The sequence below is a fragment of the Crocodylus siamensis genome, chromosome 1, assembly GCF_052110815.1.
Source record: "Crocodylus siamensis isolate JL-2025a chromosome 1, ASM5211081v1, whole genome shotgun sequence".
Classification (NCBI taxonomy): domain Eukaryota; kingdom Metazoa; phylum Chordata; order Crocodylia; family Crocodylidae; genus Crocodylus; species Crocodylus siamensis.
In genome coordinates, this window is record NC_143395.1 from 90189236 (window position 1) to 90207715 (window position 18480).

Sequence of the window (18480 nt, forward strand, 5' to 3'; positions counted from 1 at the left end):
CAGCTCTAGGGAAGTCAGACAGTCAGATGTCTCTGCCTCATGCAAACAGACCTTCTAAATGTTAATTATTTGCAAACCTCCCATCTCCCTTTTCATTTTCCCAGGAAACCGAGAGGACTTCCTGATCCCTTTGTCCTAGAAACAAGAGAGATAAGAAAGCAGCCTTTAGGCAGGGTGAAAACTATGGAGCTCCCAAAGGAATGCAAAAGTTATTGGACTTCAGCACAGGACATACACATGTGTTTTCCCTCAACACTCGTATTAAAAAATACCAACCAAACAAAAAAAGCCATGCTGGACACCAGCCATCAGCAAGCACAGCTGCTCTCACTGTGGCTGACAGATCCTCACAGCTGGTCCAAAACAAGCATTATTAGTGTGTCACCTGTCACCTGATTCTTCAGGACAACTGTAAGGGTCAAAACTTGTACATCACCAGGCCCAGACCCACAAAGGAATGCAGGCACCTAACTTCCAGTGAACATATGCCTCAGTGCCCAGGCCCCCAAACCCCTTGGGGAACTTGGTCTTTAGTGATCATATACATTGGCCACCAGACCCAAGTCCAAAAGCCTGAATTAAAAGCAAGATCCAGACTCTGACTACTAACACCACAGCACCACAAATCCCCTCACTCTCAGCTGCTGAATCAGCCTGTACCTTTGCCTTCCACACAACATGTGTCAGCGGCTGCCAAAACATCCTGTTTTTAGCCAATGTTAAACATTAAGCCCGCTCCTCCATTTTTTTAAAGCACTCTTGTGGAATAGCTGTGGTGGGAGGAATTGTAACGAAGTTGCTGTCCTGGTCACTAGCATTCTCCAGGGCACATCAACACTTTACAACATTTCAGCAATTAGATTGCTAGTATTGTTAGGAGAGGTATTACCTAGCCACTAGGAACCTAGTCAGAATATTAACATTATATATTATATATATGTAGATCAGAAGTTGCTGGTTTCTTCTTGTTGGTCCTTAGTTTGCAAATCTGGTTTTCTGACCAAAATACAATCCCAGTATACCCCATACAGAAATAATTATATAAATGTACTTCATTTAAGAAATGCTGTACCTCAAATGTACATATATTAAGATTAAGATGATCACTGGAGTTATTGTGATGAACTAAAATCACTTAAGACATATTCTTAAGGATTTATAATGTTATTGGGAAGCCTTAAGAGAGACTTCTCAGTTTCTCTTTACTGTAAGTAATAAGCTATATTAAGGTGCAATTCATTTTTACATGTCTATATTTCAGAATGGCCCAGTGAAGTGTAACTGCTGCAGCTGTTCCAGATTTTGTCCTGGTATTAGGTTCTGACTGGGAGAATATTTTTATGTCAAGGATTTTGGCAGTAACTGCAGTCAATAGGAGTTTTTCCTTTGATTTCAGTGGAATCAAGATTTGTCTGCCTAGTGAAGAGAAATCCTTTATTGTATCTGGAAATAAAGCCCTTTAACAAGGAAGATTTAAAAAATGCATAAGAAGATTTTGATGTAGTACATCATGTGACACAGAAATATGAGAAAAAGGGATGGGCAGTCATGAAGCTGGAGGCCTTTTTGTGTCTCCCAGAATGCACAGTAAATCTGAGAGCAATTCTACAGTCAAAAGTGCCTGTAACAACTGACACTGTCTCACTGATTTCACTGGATGAAACAGTGCTAGAAGTAAGGACGATTTTACTATATTTGTATCGCTCCTGACCACAGACAGACCCAGGATTTTGGGGGTGCGGGAGCAGTAAGCAGTGCTGTAGGGTGACTGTACCCCACTGCCAGCTTCCTTCCCCTAGACCAGGATGGACAGACCATGGTGAAGGAGCAGCAGCCGAGGACTTTAAGTCCCTATATCAAGTAAGAACCTCCCCATCCCCCCTTGTTGGCTCTCTTTCTCTCCTTGCTCAGCAGCATCTCCCCTTCCAGTCCCCCCCCCTCCCCCCATCACTGCTACTGTTTCTGCTGTCTCTGGCTACCCTGGGCAGGGAGATCTCCACAGCCATGCCTGCCCTGCCCCAGCAGGACCGCAGAGGGGGCCAGGCTCAGCAGTGGCAGCAGTGGTGAGCTGGTTTCCCCTCCCTGCACCTGCTCTCAGGCTGGTGGGGAACACCTGGTGGGACCAGGCAAGGAGGGAGATCCCACCCACTGGTGCTGCCACCACTGTTCTTGACTGAGCCTGGCTTTCCATGTAGCTCAGCTAGAGATGAGCAAGAACAGCTCTGGGCCTCCCCCTGCCCTTTGGACATCCAGAGATACCAGGGGACAGTGGTATTGATGGGTGGAGAAGAGGACAAATGAAGGGGAGGGGAGGGGAGGGGAGGGGAGGGACCCGTCTCTGAGCACGAGGGGAAAAGGAGGTGGAGCAAAGAGGGGAAGGCTCTTACCTGAGTTGGGTAGAAGTCCCCCGCTGCTCATCTCACAGTGGCATCTGGAGGGGTGAGGTGGGGTGGGGTGATACGACAGCACTACTGCACTCCCCTCAGGATCCGCCCCTCCTCCTAGCTTGTTCATGCATAAGAATTGGAAAGTAAAAGCTGCTGCCCTTTTGAAACAGCTCCAAATACGTGTGTGTCCACATTGCTAACCATTTACCTCTGCAAGACTAAGGGTATTAAAGAACAACACAGTAAAAGAAGTCAACTTTAAGCAGAGAGAGCAGACTGTTTGTTATGAAGTTGCCATTTTATTTTTTCCCAGCTGTGTGTTTCAGGGGAGCTGAGCCTGAACTTCCATGTCACTCAGCACACCACCTACAGTTACATTGTAAAAAATGGTAGAATCATAAAGAAGTATGGCTGGAATAGAAGTCATCTAGTCCAACCCCTGCCTGAAGCAGGATCATCCCTATCCAAACCATCCTATAAAATCCATTGCAAACAACCCTGACACAACATGAAACAACACTCTAACCTACCACAGGGAAAGCAGGTCAAGAAATGCAAATAGAGCCAATAAACTAAAAACAAATAAGTAAATATTTATTTTTAAAAACTTCTCTTTGATTCTATTTCTAGCATATATCAGATGATGTTATCCTAAATAAAATTTATTGTTAGAAAATATCTTAACTCTGCTTTGAATTATTAGAAATCCAGTGAAAAGCCAAACCAACAGACAAGGAAAAGCGGCTAGGTTTTTTTTTATTAAATGGTAAATGTATGGATCTGGTGTGTGGTTAGTACAAGCTGTCTCTTAAAATAATCATCACTTCCTACTTACAGTGACTGCACTAACCCCAATTACAAACACCTTCAGAAGGAAATGGTCATTTTTCTCCCTTCAAATGGTGATACGATGTATTTGGAGTATATTTTTCTTGCTGCTTTGTTGTGATGGGGAACAAATTAAAGTGTGGTAAGTAATAACCCTTTCTTCCAATTTGGGATATAGGAATGTTTGTGTAAAGCTTATTATAAAACAAGTCTACAAAACACAGAGGGGAAAAAATCAAATAGCTTAGCATATTCAGGGTGTAGATGCACAAAGGTCAAACATTTAGAGCTGTAAAAAGTCAGTAAAAAGCAGCTTAGGCATAATGTGCTCTTCTATCCTCCAGACTGAAGCCAAATTACACCATTAGGTTGGATCCAGGTGTGCAGGCACATGTGGTTTGTGGCATTGCAAACCTCTTTGCAGTGCCACAAACCACACATGTAGTGTGTTAAACTGTGCAGGATGCTGCTAATAATTAGTCGAGCTGGGGCAAAATTTGCTATTGGGATTTCCTGGTAGCCAATAAAAGCCCTGATGACAATGGGCATAAAGCACACCAAAGTGCCATGTGCTGAGACAAACATGGAGACAGGGGAGCAGGCAGCCCTAGGCTACCTGCTCCCCATCTCAAGGCACACTGCGCCTCAGCCAGCCAGGGAGCAGCTGGCTGGTGCGCAGGCTGCCTCACCGTGGAGGCTTTGCAGCACACAGAGAGGGGGCAGCAGGCAGCCCACTGCTCCTGCATCTCCACATGTGACTCCCTGGCTGGCTGGTGTACAGGGTGCCTCAGTGTTGGGGCTGCCTACCAGTTAGCCCTGCACCAAGACACCTTGTGCCCCAGCCCCTCTTGGAGCAGTGAGGCAATACGTCCCACTGCAAACTGCATGAGCAAGGGTGTGCAGTGCAGCATAAAGTAGCGGCACAAATTTGTGCTGCTATTATTTGTGCTGCTGCAAACACATGACCCTGCTTCTGTGGACGTGGCCTTAGTAACCAAAGGTGTATGTAGAGTCCTAGCTCTCTCCTCTATTGAACATAACTCCTTTACAACAAGGGATCATTTTACAACACTAGTGCAGGATTAAATCATTTAAACATAGTGCAGACAACAGCCAGAAGCAATTATGTTTAATAAGCTCAAACGAAACAAGACAGGAACTGAGAAGTCAAAAGCAGACAAGCAAGCAAGGCAGGAGGTATTCAGTCTGGCTTTTCACAAATACTGATGAAAAATTTGGGGAGGAATCAGAAACGAAACTTTTACTTTGTCTTCTCTGAAGCAGGGGCATCTCTGGCCTCACTGGTCCAGTAATCCGTGTTTCTCTCTGAAGGGTGCCTGGGCATTACCCACTGCTTGCCTTGTTGTGTTAGAATCATCTGTAGCAGTCAAGGCAAATGCTCTGCCCATAGACGGGATGTGCTGGGCCCTGGCAGGACCTATAAAACATCTTACCTCTGTGTCAGTAGAGATCAGAACGTGTGCTGCACGACGAGGTCCTGACCTGCTTGTCTTTTAATAGCTGAAGAGCTGGCTCTGAAACCCCGCCAGGCTGCTGGTGGGCCTCTTGGATTGCTTTCTTCTGCTGATTAACTTTGCTTGCTGTTTTAACTGACTCTACAGATACAAAGGAGACAAAATAAATTCCCTGTTATCTCCAGAATAGACTCCTTTTTTTGCAAGCAAGAAGAATCAAGCAGAATGCAGACTGCAGCCCCTAGGATCTGTGAGGGAAAGGGCAAGTGGAGGAGATAAGGGGAAAGGTCGGGGAGAGGGGGATTCTCAATACGCACAGCTGGGGGACACTATCCAACCTAGGTCTTTCTTCCTCTGGAAATACACGGAATAGTTCACTCACCTTATATGAGCCAAGAGCCACAAAAAAGGATTTAAGTGTCTAAAGTAGACTTCTGCTGGAATTGAGGTATCTAAGTCCAAAAGTCTGATTGCCCACCTCCTACACAACCCCACAGGCTAGAGGAGGGAATTGAACTTTCAGGATAGGTCTGACCACTGGGCCTGAAAGTAGAAGGGCAGCACCACTGCCTTTCTCAGCCATCTCCTGAAAGAAATAAGTGACCTAAGAAGGACTTTGACGTCTAAATCCAGAGAGGGGTCAGGCTGAGAACTCTGAATGGAGGGAGACATCTCCTATAAACCCAGACCTGAATGCCATGTGCCTGTGAGACGGGCAATACCTAAGGGACACCTTTGAAATCAGTATTTCCCATGGCCAGCTCTCATGACGCCCCACATAGTACATGAGCTGTTGTGAATCCCATTTTGAGAGGCCTACCACTCAGCATGCACAGCATAGGCAGAGTCAGTGCCAAGCACAGGGCTGTGGGTACCATTATGAGGGGCAGGTGTCTAAAAGTTTGGTATTGCAGTACTCTGTTTTGCAGTGCTCAAGTCCCTTTGAGCATTAAGTTTGAGAATATTAGGATGATGGGACACCCTCCCCCCCCCCCCCGTGAACCCTGTTTTTAACCTTCCACAGATGGAAGTCCAGATTTGATGGGGGGGCATACTAGGAATACTAACGGGGAGAATGCAGACATTGTCACTGGCAAGAAGATCATAAGAGCTAAAGGTCTGGGGTTTTAGAGTTAATATTGTAGTCTGGGGAACCACTGCTGCTGTCATTTTTGTCCACAGCAAGAAATAATTTCTGTTCACAAAATCATACATGAAAGGCAAGAATACATGTTGTATTGGCACGTTCTCTCTCATTTTTACTGTAAGCTTTAATTTATGAATATCTGCATTTCATCCCCCTGGGATTCACCAGCAGATGGCAGCCAAACCTTTACATTGTAATTTGCCAGCCACGCCTTACTCAGCAAGTGTACCCAAAAAAGATAAAAGCTATTTCCAAATCTCCAGTCCCCTCACTTCCCAAATTTGAAATCATAGGTGTCCTCAAAACAGATCCAGGACAAGGAAAGGGCATTTTCAAGGAACCTGATTTGGCTCATGTAACATTATGCATAGCTGTGATTGACAAGCTAAGCAGAGCATCGCCCTCCCTTGTATTACGACTTCTGGCAAAGAGTAGACACACACATCACATGCACACACACACATATACACACATATACACACATGTACACATACACACAGTCAGCAATGTTGCTAGGAAGAGAGTCTGCTCCCTTATTTAACAAGCTTTTTGTTCAGAAAATAGCTTTAAAAAATGCCAATAAAGGAGTGAGGGAGGAAGCGGATTACTTGCCAGATAATGCCTCAATTTTCCTCAGAACTAGCTGAAAAGCTGTTCTAGCATTGCATAAGACAGCCCCTTGTGAACTTATTTGGTACGCAGCAAATATAGCTGAACAGAAATAGAACAAACTTCTTGTATTTCTGCCATTGTGGGGGATCAAATTCTGGTCTGGGGCCACCTGGCTCCACCAAACTGACATATTTTAATGCTGCCAAAGCAGAATTGCAGGAGAATTTGCCCCTGTCTGAGGCCCTTTTGCACCCACTGAACTGATGCAATGCAGGTGTAAGACCCTGGCAGGAGAATGGCCAGAGAGGACATGTAAGTGAGTTGCTGAGTGAGCTCAGCAAGCTTTTCACCTCACAGGAGGCCAGAATGTAGGCGGCATGCCAGGATAGGGACCAGTTAGCATCAGGCAGATCAGGGGTTGGGGAGAGTGGCCAGGACAGTCTTGCAGCCAACAAATTTTAAATAGCTCTTATGGTCCACAGGGAGCTCCTAGACAAAAAAGGTGCAAGTCACCTCCTGTCAGTGCTGATCCTAAGCCTGGGTCAAAGGAATCTGGCCCTCAGAGAGCACCTGTATTGTAGCTGGTAAAGCAGACACACATCCTCCACAGGGCAGATTCTTCTGCTGGAAGTAACTTGTATGGGGAGTGTGAGGAACAGCCCATTGCTGGACTGAGGGTGTCTGTACAAGGAGCTGCGGGGGGGGCGGGGGTCAGGTCTTCTGATTCTGGTATTTTATGCAAGCTTTGTGCATACAATATCACTAAAACGATAAGTGCTGGAGAGTAAGTGTGCATTATATTTGGCTGGACTGGTAACTAGTAGCAGACATTCTGATATTTTATTTAAGCTATATGACTTTGTTGTACAGGTACCAGCTACATCTGGGATGGTCCTCTAGCTGTTAAAAACTGCATGCCTGTCAGTTCCTAATGTGTGCAAGTGGCTGGACTGGAAACCAATAAAGTACCTACACCAGGATGTACTACATCTTTCCCCAAGACATCACATAGCACTAGTCATGAATCACTTCTGCTCCCCCAGGTTATCAACTGCTGCATTACTTGAGACAACTGAAATAAGGCCCTATGAGCACCTGTGGCACTGTATGAGTCTAGCATGGAATCAATCCCAGACCAAATTCTTATTTAGTCCTCTAAATGAAGCAGCTTGATTTTCAGAGATGTGAGGCATCATACAGGTTTCATATGGGCAAGCAGGTGTCTACAACTTCTCATAGTGGACTTCTTTTATTAAAGCGCCTAAGGATAGAGGTAAGTACTTAACATTAAGCACCTACATTTGAAATTCCTGCCAAAACATATACAACTATAAAACCGGCCTTTATGTTCTGTGAGCAAAGTTGGGTGGAAGAGTGCCACCCAAACAGAAATCACCAGTCTCTGGGGAAAGGCAATATATTGTTTGACTTCAAGAAGCTGCTTCCAATAAGGGAGTGTGAAATAAATGTTAGGAACATTTTAGGATCTGACTCTATAGCAGCTTCTTTCCTATTGCTGTCATTGAAATCAAGGGAAAGTCTATTACAGATAGGTCTGGAAAAACCCTCTGTGGTTTCCTTGAAATTAAACAAAGGAGGGATTTGAACCAGCTCACGCCTCAATGACAGATGCACAGTATTCTGTCCAACTCCTCTTGAGAAACTTGAAATTCAACATCCTGGAAAGAAAGAAAGGAAAAGAGCACTAATTAACACCGACTTTCTGAAGGTGAACTACCTTTGTTGAAAGAGTCATGTGATTCTGAACAACATGTATGGTGGTGCCTGCGTAACGTGTTTATAGTGCTTTGTTAGCAACAGGATGGGCAGACTTGCTGTCTGTTGTTTTATGGTCTATTGGACAGTATCTTCACTGCTGGCTGCCAAGGAAGAGCAACAAGATAGCACTTTCAAATGCCTCAGTATGACACACTGTAGGCACCTGCCAACGCAAGAGGTACGTGGCCAATAAATTATTTACATACTGGAAAAGAATGCCCCCTATCAGGTACCTGAGCTTCATGGAAAAATAAAACAGAGTGTATTCTCCAGGACTGCACAAGGGAAAAAGGCTGGGTGCTTATGTTTTGTCCAGATTGCCTGATATAATGTGACACTAGGTCATGAAACATTCAGTTCCAGATGCCTTCAGAGATGCCATGCTGGTTACACTGATGAATGCCTGCCGCAGCTGGGAGATTTTCCTTTGGTTATGCTTCCTATTCATCTAAGTTTCATTTAAGTGGATTAGCCATAGGGCAAGTTAATAAAGGTTTAAAAACAAGGCAAGATCAGCCCATTTGCTGGAAGTGCAAAAATATTCATGGCAAAAATAGTTTTGCACATTATAGCACCTTTCCTCAGAGCATTGCAAAGTGCTCGTGCACTGAGTAATTATTAACTAGGTTCTCAGGGCCTTTCTACAGGGACAAAGCAGACCACAAAAAAGTTTAATGAAGTAGCCAGGGTTGCATGGTGAATAAAGGAACTGCTGAGAGTTGGGTCCGTGACTCCTGACTCTTAGGTCTTGTCTACACACACACACACAGACACACAATTCATTTTGCTTTAATTCTAATGCTAATACAGTTGAATCAGTGAAATAGGGCTTTATACCCATCCAAAAAAGGAAATCAGTGACACTTGCTTTTCATTTAACTGTATCCACTTGGGAGCTTTTACCAATACCAGTAAAAATAATCACATCTGTAATGGAAATAATTATACCAGAACAAACTCTATGTGCACAATAGGCCTTCATTCAATTCTTAGTATGAGACCTCAGTCTCTCCACCCTATACTCAGGCGGGTAGTGTTGCTACACCATAAAACATGACCAGAAGTGCGAAAACTACACTAGCTGTGCAGCCCTGAGAAAGCAGCATACTTATCCCAGTTTTAAAGGGCAAAGCCCACTGTTCTCCTCAGGTTTTCCATGCAAGGGGCTGGGGTAGGGTGACATGGAAGGGATGAACTTTCTGCTTTCAGGAGACCTCTGCTCCATTTCTGCTTTCTGAGAGCCCAGATTTTAAAACAGTAGCATTACAACACTTTAGATCAGCTAAGGATTTTTCCTTTTATTAGTTTTTTGTAAATAAGACCAGTGATGTAGGGTCTGTTTATATGGATAATTCAGATTCTAACCCCTTTCAAGCAGGGACCATGCATTTCTTGTTTCCTGTAAAGCACCAAACATATTTCTGTGGACTCAGAAATGTAATCACTCAAAAAAGCAGGGTGTAGTTTGGGCAAAATGTCACTGTATGCTTCAGCTCTACAATCTCTGAAAATCAAAGCCAGACCTAGCATTGTGTTCATAGACTATAGGAAGCAATGAGAGATGACCAAGCCATCTCAGACAGAAGACAGGTCATTGTCTATAGTAGGCTTATTTCTGTAAAATATATCACCCCTGCTTCACCAGTGCTGCTGATGATTGATGACTGGAGGCTGACTGTAGACAAGGTGCCAGGATCATTTTATATTTTAACCATCACATCACATATATCTGCTCACACTGATCGTGTAGAACGACAATGCAGTGATTAAAGCATCAGTGGCCAATGCTTATTGCTAGTGGTAAGAAGAAAGGATGTTGGTGCCACGTGGATGGGAAATCTTTGGCAAAAAACATTTAGTGTGGACTCTGATAAGGACTTCCCAGGAGCTCTGTGACCAAAGCAAAACTGCAGGCACTGAATTTCAACCAAATTGCTGCAATGTAGAAAGGAATGAGAAACACGTTGGAGATTAGATGTATGGGTGCTGATGGAGAAGAGCGTCTAATGCCTGAAAAGTATCTGGGACCTCATGTGCATACCTGGTGATGCCATCTCTGAGTTACACCTGCCACAGCTATTGCAGAAGACCCGTCTCGAGACTACATAGGGAGAAGAACCGGATCCCATGTAGCAGTCAGAAAATGATCAACTCCCTGAATTGAAGAGCCTACTTCGAAAATCTGAAGGAACTCTACTATAGATTTCCAAATGCACAGGGAATACCAGTGCAAGCTAAGACAGAGCCAACCCAGCCCGTTCTCACCAGGCTCCTACATCCACAGCTGTTAAAGCATGTCCTGGTGCCTGAAAAATGTGTGATGATTCATGGTAATAATGGAGCCACTCCCACTTGCCCATGTAAAAGTGAATCATCCATGCTTGAAAAATAGCCAGATACATATCAAGATAACAAAATAAAATACATAACCCGCCCCCCAGGGGTCTGACGCACTCCCTCACAGAATGCACATAGGTCTCATGAGCTTTGTTAGGACTTACTCATATCCTGTTGGGGAGAATAGACTCTCGCTGTGCAGCATGGCATCCACTTTGTTTCTGCATGCACATCAGAAGGTAAAACCATTCACACGGTACAGTTTTGGCCAACAGATACAATCACCCGCCTCTGAACCTTCAGTATTTTGCTTAGTGGAAGACTAGCTGGGGTCACATTTCCTGTATTTTTCTGTTGCTTGTTTCAGAATTGGCTGTTGCACAGATGCTGGCTGGAACTGGGAGAGGGAAAGCTAGACAGAAAATTGTTGCTGGAATCACTGCAACTCATCAGTTGTTGGAGAACCAAGATACAAGGAAAGGTGAAGTATTGCTGCAAGAAAATTCATCAAACTCCTTGCGTGTTTCACCATCCCCATCTTCTTCTTCCCGATAATAAGTGACTTGTCAGGTAACATTATTAAAGAAGTGCCAGCACAGCTTCCACCCCTTCCAGCTGACAATTCTTACTACCTCCTGTGTAACCTACGATTCTGAACTATTGTGGCATCGGCTTAATTTCTTCTGTAAGCAAGGTATTATAGTGTGCCTCAGCGTTTCCTGTCAGACCTGCACACTGATGAGACAGATTTCATGCAAAAGAGAAAAAGACTGAAGAGAAAGAAAAACTTGTGGCAGGCAATATCTACTAAAATCCAACTGCTTTCCCAGGGTAAGGTTGGTTCTGGCCCATCTCAGAGCTTCTAGAGTGGTCTTCAGGGGAGCAAAGTGTTAAATCAGAACTGCATGTCACTTAACATGGATTAGAGAAGGCTAATCTTAGTATGGCTGGAGGGCTAATGTGTTTGGACACACGCTTAAGTTTGTCAGAAATCCTGACATGACGCAAACTTTGAGGCTGCTAAATTAGTTCCTGAGAACACCATGGCTCAGTGGATGTTTGAAGCTGGGGAGGCAGCCATTTTACAACTATCGAAAGCAAAATGGAACCAAGTATCTGTGGAGTCTTCATGGGGTCTTGCATCACAATTCTTTGTCTTTGGAGGTCCGGTTAGTCATAACGAGCAGAAATAGACTTGGGAGGCGATTCAACTGCATTTCAATTCATGACATGCAGGCAGGCAAGGATTTCAGGATTCAGCCCTCAGTTGAATTAAGCAAAGCAGGAGCCACCAACAAAATAAAAGTATGTCTGACCACCCACCAGACTCCCTGGCCACTCAAAAGTAGTGTCTGAATTTTGGATAACACTTGTCACATTCACGGCAGCTGGAATGGCGGAAGGCAAAGTCTTCAACTTCAACTGAATGTAGGAAACTGTCACAACAACAGAGCAGTTCCCCTAGGTTACTGTGTTTTCTGTAAATATTGTACATAAAAAATCTTTACATATGCCGTATGTTGTAGAGGAAATTCCTCAGAGGCACTCCTACACGCACAACCCTGTCCCAACAATATGTGCTGTAAATGGTTCAGCTTAACTATGCCTTTTCAGCGTGACAAAGCTGAATTGCCCCATCTCATCCCTTTCTCACTGAGGTTCCTTTTTGTAATCACAGGTACATATCAATGCTTGGATTCCCCTACATGTGTTGGCATATACCTATGCTGTTAAACATGCTCTTCACTGCATAAATTGGCAGGTCACTTATATCTTGAGGTCTTTTATGTGGTTAGCAGTTTGCACGACCTTTGCACAAGTCTGGAATTTTTATTATAAACATTTCAAAAGAAAATGATTCAAATTGTGAAATAAACACATTTTGAAATGTGTCAGATCTACAGTCTTGAACACGCAAGTCTTTCATGTACTTTTATCTGCAACACATCGGTACAAACATCTTCTCACTGCCCTCCATCACCTTAACCCACACTTGCAGAGATCATCCTTCAGGGTGAAAAGGCAGTTCAAGCTTTCATAGCTATTCAGTACTTGGCATCTCTCCTGAGACTTCCAGTAAAGATACCAATTAACACTAGCTATGTTAGTGACTTCCTTAAAGGCAAAACTGTCCATTGGGAACTGGACTTTGCATGCCAAACTCAGTTCTCCCAGGGCACCAAAAAGTCACTCAATAGTACTCAACTGTGGTCATTGCTAACACTGTAGTCATGGGCCAACACTGAAGTGACAATCTAGAGGTGAAAGGGTCTCTAGCCCAACCCATTAACAGTTCAGTCTCTGATGAAAGCATAGTTATTAGTTAGCAGCTATTAGTTATTTTCAGAACAGCTTGCAAACGCTGTGGCAAACATTATGATAGAATTGGAAACATAGGATTTCATAGGCTGCGTGATACCTACCTTTATCAAACAGAAAGTGGTTTTGGCTCACAACACAGTAGGCATAACTTAGGTGAGAGGTTTACCCTCTAGTAAGTGTAGAAATGAAAGCTGGCTGTGCATTCCACTGAAGGAAGTTCTTCGGTTACTCATTTGGGAATGTTTGGCTTTGAACATGTGAAGCTGAGATGCATTGTGTGCATCTGAAACCTTCCTGATGCATGAATGTTGAGGGTTGCTATACTTAGCTTAGTTATTTTGGCTGTGCAGAGTATCTTGTTTTCTTGTCACATTTTTGGACAACAGACCATGTCTTACCCCCACATTTGGGCATGCCGATGAGTGGAATGACTCACAGGAAACTTGATAATTTTTTTTAAAATTCTTTTTAGAGGTATCACTTCATTGGGGAGCAATGATGATGAACTGTACTAGCATGACCCTGTCGACCGCACTGAAATGGAAAGCCTTGCGAAATACCTCTAACATTTTCCTTAGGTGATCAACGTTGAAACTTTACATTAAGCTCCAGTGCTGGAAAGAGCCTGAAGTCTAAAAGCAAAGTATGTTTGACTTCTTCATGCACAGTGTACAAGAGCCATCAGAGACAGCCTACAAATAGCAGCCCTCAAGTACTTCATAGCACCTACAGTCAAGTCTCACTGTCCACATAAAGACTGGTGATAACTGCAATGGTAATCACCAAACAGGAAGGCATCCAATCATGTACAATATGGAGCCACAGATCATTGTTCTGTTTTCTTTCCTATCAACTCATATGGGGCCCCACTCAGACTGGAGATTATAAAATGGATTATTTACAACATCAGGAAGGTTAGGTAGGATAATAATGCATGGAGCTACTGTGATAATGAGAGATTAGAGTACAAAGGCTGAATATTAATAAGGCCAGGACACACTAGGGTTGTTGTATGGGTCTTGAATGCATGGGGGATAAATACCACAGTTTAACACGGGGTGGGCAGCATGCGGCCTGTCAGGCCATTCTATCCAGCCTGCTGAGTCCCTAAAAAATTTAGAAAAATAATATTTATCTGCCCCTGGTGACCTGTCATGCGGCCCTCGATGGCTTGCCAAAACTCAGCAAGCGGCCCTCCACCCAAAATAATTGCCTGCCCCTGGTTTAACATGTCCCTTTCTGCACTGATTGGCAAGTCACTTATATCTCAAACCACGCACAGGCTACTGACTAGTATTTTACAAGACTTACATTAACAGTACAAAGCCAGGTGTGTCTCCATACACTTTACATACATGTTAATAGTGAGCCTGCATTCACAGAGATGGAAGCACAGTGTGCAAACATGAAAAATATCAATTAATCTCAGATGATTCAAACATACTTCTTGCTTTAATAGCACTGTATGTGGTAAAGGACATCCCTTGAAATAGTTGTTTAGGATTGTCACAAAATTTGCAGGATTATTGCCTTCCCTAGATAAACAATGCTACTTAATAGCAACTCTGGCATATTTTGCAATGGAATGTTTGGACATTTTTCCTGTTGCTACTTAAAATAGTGGACCATCCTTTCTGTGCTTGTGAGACGTGATAAGTCACGAAGTAGGTTAAAGGTGTATACCAGCATATTCATTTTGGAATTCTCAATTCCATGTAGATATTGATGCTTTTGTGGCTAGTATGAACAGGTACCAATGCTTGCAGTCACTTTGTCATGGGTAAATCAGACCATGATCTGGAGTTTTTTGTGCTAAGTTGAACTGAACCTGAAGTGCACAGCTGGTTCTTAGGTTAAACTACACACCATTATGTCTGCATTTTATAGTTGTAATGCCAAGCTGTATAGTCCCATTTATGATGCTAAACTTTGAGAATTTATAATTTCACATCACTATGCAGCGAAGGAGATGACCATGTGGTGCTGTGGTAGGATTCTGAATGTTCCTCCAGTCCCTTAGTTCACAAGTGTCCTAAGACAGACATGTTTTTTTCCCCCAAAAAAACACATGATAGTTTTTCTGTGGCCTGTATGAAATAAGCTGGTGGCTCAATGATCAGATTACAAACATAACTTTATCTTACAGATGTACCTTGATGTACCTTTGCTGGCTGAATGCTCAGAGAGACTGAATGATACTCTTGGCCTCAGATGTCATCCCTCTAGAACAGGGTTGCATCAGACCAACCATGTGATGTTTGTACTGTGGCAGAAATCACTATGTAAGTAGTTCTCAAAATGCCAGCTATGTTTTTGCTTCTTTGTTGACTACAGAAAAATAACTGATCAATTGTGTTGCAGCGAACTCAGAAATACCACAACACGCCTGGATGTTTATCTTGTTGGGGCAATCTGACCCCAGGTCACTTCCTGCCCCTTGGGCAGGGGGCTGGACCCAATGATCTCACAAGGTCCCTTCCAACCCCAATGCCTATGAAATCTATGAAACTTCAGAATGTTTTTAACACTGGGGATTCCTATTATAACAGCGCAAGCATTGTGTGGCCCCGTATGGCATCCTCGAGAGGATTTCAAAGCATCCCAGGGTACTGCAGCACCTGGTTGAGAATCAGTTCACTAGAACAATGCAAGACTTCAGATGATCCTTCCAAACTGTCACTGGGCGCATCTACATGTGACACTATGTCACCGTAGTGTCAAGCAGACACAAACCATGACACCACAGCTACACTGTCATAGTGATGCGCTCCCTTGCTATAGTGCATTACTACGGTGATACAGCAGCTAAAAATAACCATGTGTCACCGGCACGATGCAGTAACAGCTGTTACTGTGCCCTCATTTTCCTTTAGGAAGTGCTAAATGATGGCACAGTAACAATAGCACCATAAAGACGCATGTAGACATGCCCACAGGCACTTAATCTAACAACAAAAATCAAAAGAACGAATATCTTGCTTCTATCTATTCTTTAGTATCCTACAGAAGAGCCCTTAGGTGTTAACATGAAGAATATTGTAAGGAGCTGAACTATTATTGTTATATATGCTGCTGTTAAATGCACATCAGATCTCACACTGAAAATATACACAAGCAGGATCCAGCCTGTCAAAACTTTGACCTACTGCAGATACTGACGCTACCAATGCTAGCCACAGTGTGACCCTGTGTAGTGATTTCACTGCCAAAGTGCAAAGCTAAGTTACATCACTCATCTTTCTGCCTTTGGCTGTTTATTTTCCTTCTGTAGCTGTACAGTTCCAATGGTTCATTTTCAGTTTGTTCTAGTAATTTTCAGGTTAAACAACTGTATATTGTGCAGGCTCTCAGAGTTGAGCTGCAGGAGTATGCTGTCACAGTTGTTTTTAAATTGGGCCGGAACAGTCTGATGATATAACTTATTCATACGCCAGTAGCAAACCAAGGACTTGACTGCAGCCCATGTGCACACATATTAAATATGCCACTTGCATTCTCTTTCTTGTCACATGGAAAACATAAAATACACATTATTTTGATTACTAGTTTCATAGCTGTGTCTGTCTGTTCCAAGAGAATAAAATATTTACTCTCATTTTTCTTTTTACTGCTGATTTAAAAATTGTATTTAAGATGACAGAAGAGAGTCCCGTGGCTAATTTGCTTTGATAACTTTCACTGACGATTTATATTTACGTCAAGGAACTTATTGGGTCAAATGTATCCCTTGTATAACTCCCTTGAGTTCAGGCTCGTTTCTCAATTTGGCTCGTTCTCTCTCATTGGCATCTTCAATGCATTGCTATGGAATAGCATCTGAAGGCAGTTTCGCTCCACCAGTAATTTGCATACTTCGTTCACAAATGGAAGATGACAATTTTCTGCCATATGATGAAGGCACAGAATACATGTAATTTATACTATTCCAAATTCTCCATCTTATTCAGGAGAATCAAAAGATACAATCTTATAAATCCTATACCAGTAGTTCTCAACCTTTTTAGACTCAAGACACCCCTTGTCTTTTCCTACAGAAAAATAATAGAGCATTTTTTCTGTTGCAAAGAACTCAGAAAGACCATGGATTTCTATTTGAAATCTCTGGACTTATCTTGTGAATCATGTTTGTAAACTTAACAGTGCTAAGACCCTGATACACACTTGAAAGGATCTCAAGGCATCCCAGGGTGCTGTGGCATCTTGTTGAGAATCGCTGCTTTATACATACATGCATTCATACTTATTATCATGTAACTTTGTTCCTACTATATTTACATTACATAAACTGGCCATGTAAACAGGAAATAACTGTCAGACTAAGTGATGCCTGAATGTTAGATTATGATTTTTGAAAACTTTCCCTGTAGATATTATTTTTACAAAAACCTAGAAATAGTAGAGTAATGGCAACAGCCAGTTGCATCTAATATCTATGTTCTCCTATCTTTCATAACTGTGCTAGTTGTTTCAATCACTTCTGGGGTAACTATTTGACTATTAAATATTTAATTCATAAATGAAAAATTGAATCTCTGCAGTGGTCTAGTGAAATAATACTATATTTTCTCTTTTTAAATATGTAAGAAATACAACAACTAATCAAATTTGGAGACTATGATGGATAAGATGGACACAAGATTCTCTTGCAACATCTTGTAAACAGTATTTAAAGCTACAGTAGGGATAAGGCAATGAGAGTTCAGCACTGGAGACCAACAGCTTCCATGCAACAGAGGCGGCGGAGCAGGTGTAGAAATGAGAAGGGGTGACATGATGAAAGGGTAGGAGAAGGAGCTTTCTCTCTGCATTTGAACAGATAGGAGCAGGACAAGATGGTATTTTTTAAGGCCACAGAAGAGGCCATTAAATTGAGACATAACATGACCACAGCCTTGAGGAGAAATTTGTGTGAATAGATAAAAAAGGTCCCATCTTTGAAATGTGATACAGAAAGAAATCACAAAACTTAGATGTAGCCTGGAAAGAAATCAGAGTTCAAGATGGTGCTTGGGTTCTGGGCCTGACTGATGGATAGCATGCCAGTGTTGTGAACAGTGATAGAGAATGGCATTAGTAGCAAAAGGGAGATTGAGAAAGGCACTAGTAGCAGAAGGGTGCCACAGAGGCTGAGATGATGTCTAGTTATCTGCAAGGAGATATCGAAGGAACACACTAAAATTTTAGTTTGGACAGGAGACGAGTAGATCTATTAAATATTTTAATTAACACACTGAATGGCTGTTGAGAGAACATTTTTATAACATTTGCAAAATGACACCAATCTGGGAAGCCTTATAAACATTTTTTAAGGATGGTATGAGAATTCAAAATGAACGTGACAAATCAGTGAGATGGATTTGATCTTGCTGATTACAGACTAATAGAAAAATCAAAGATGGGTGACAACCAGCTAGGCAGCCATACAGCACAAAGATATGGGGGTGATAGTGGATTACAAACTAAATAGGAACCAACAATGTGATTCTGTTGCTAACAGGCTACTCATTTTGTGGTGCATTAACAGCAGGACTGTATATAGCAGGAAGCAATTTATTCCATTCAGTGTGGGTGAGATTTCAGATGGAGGACTACA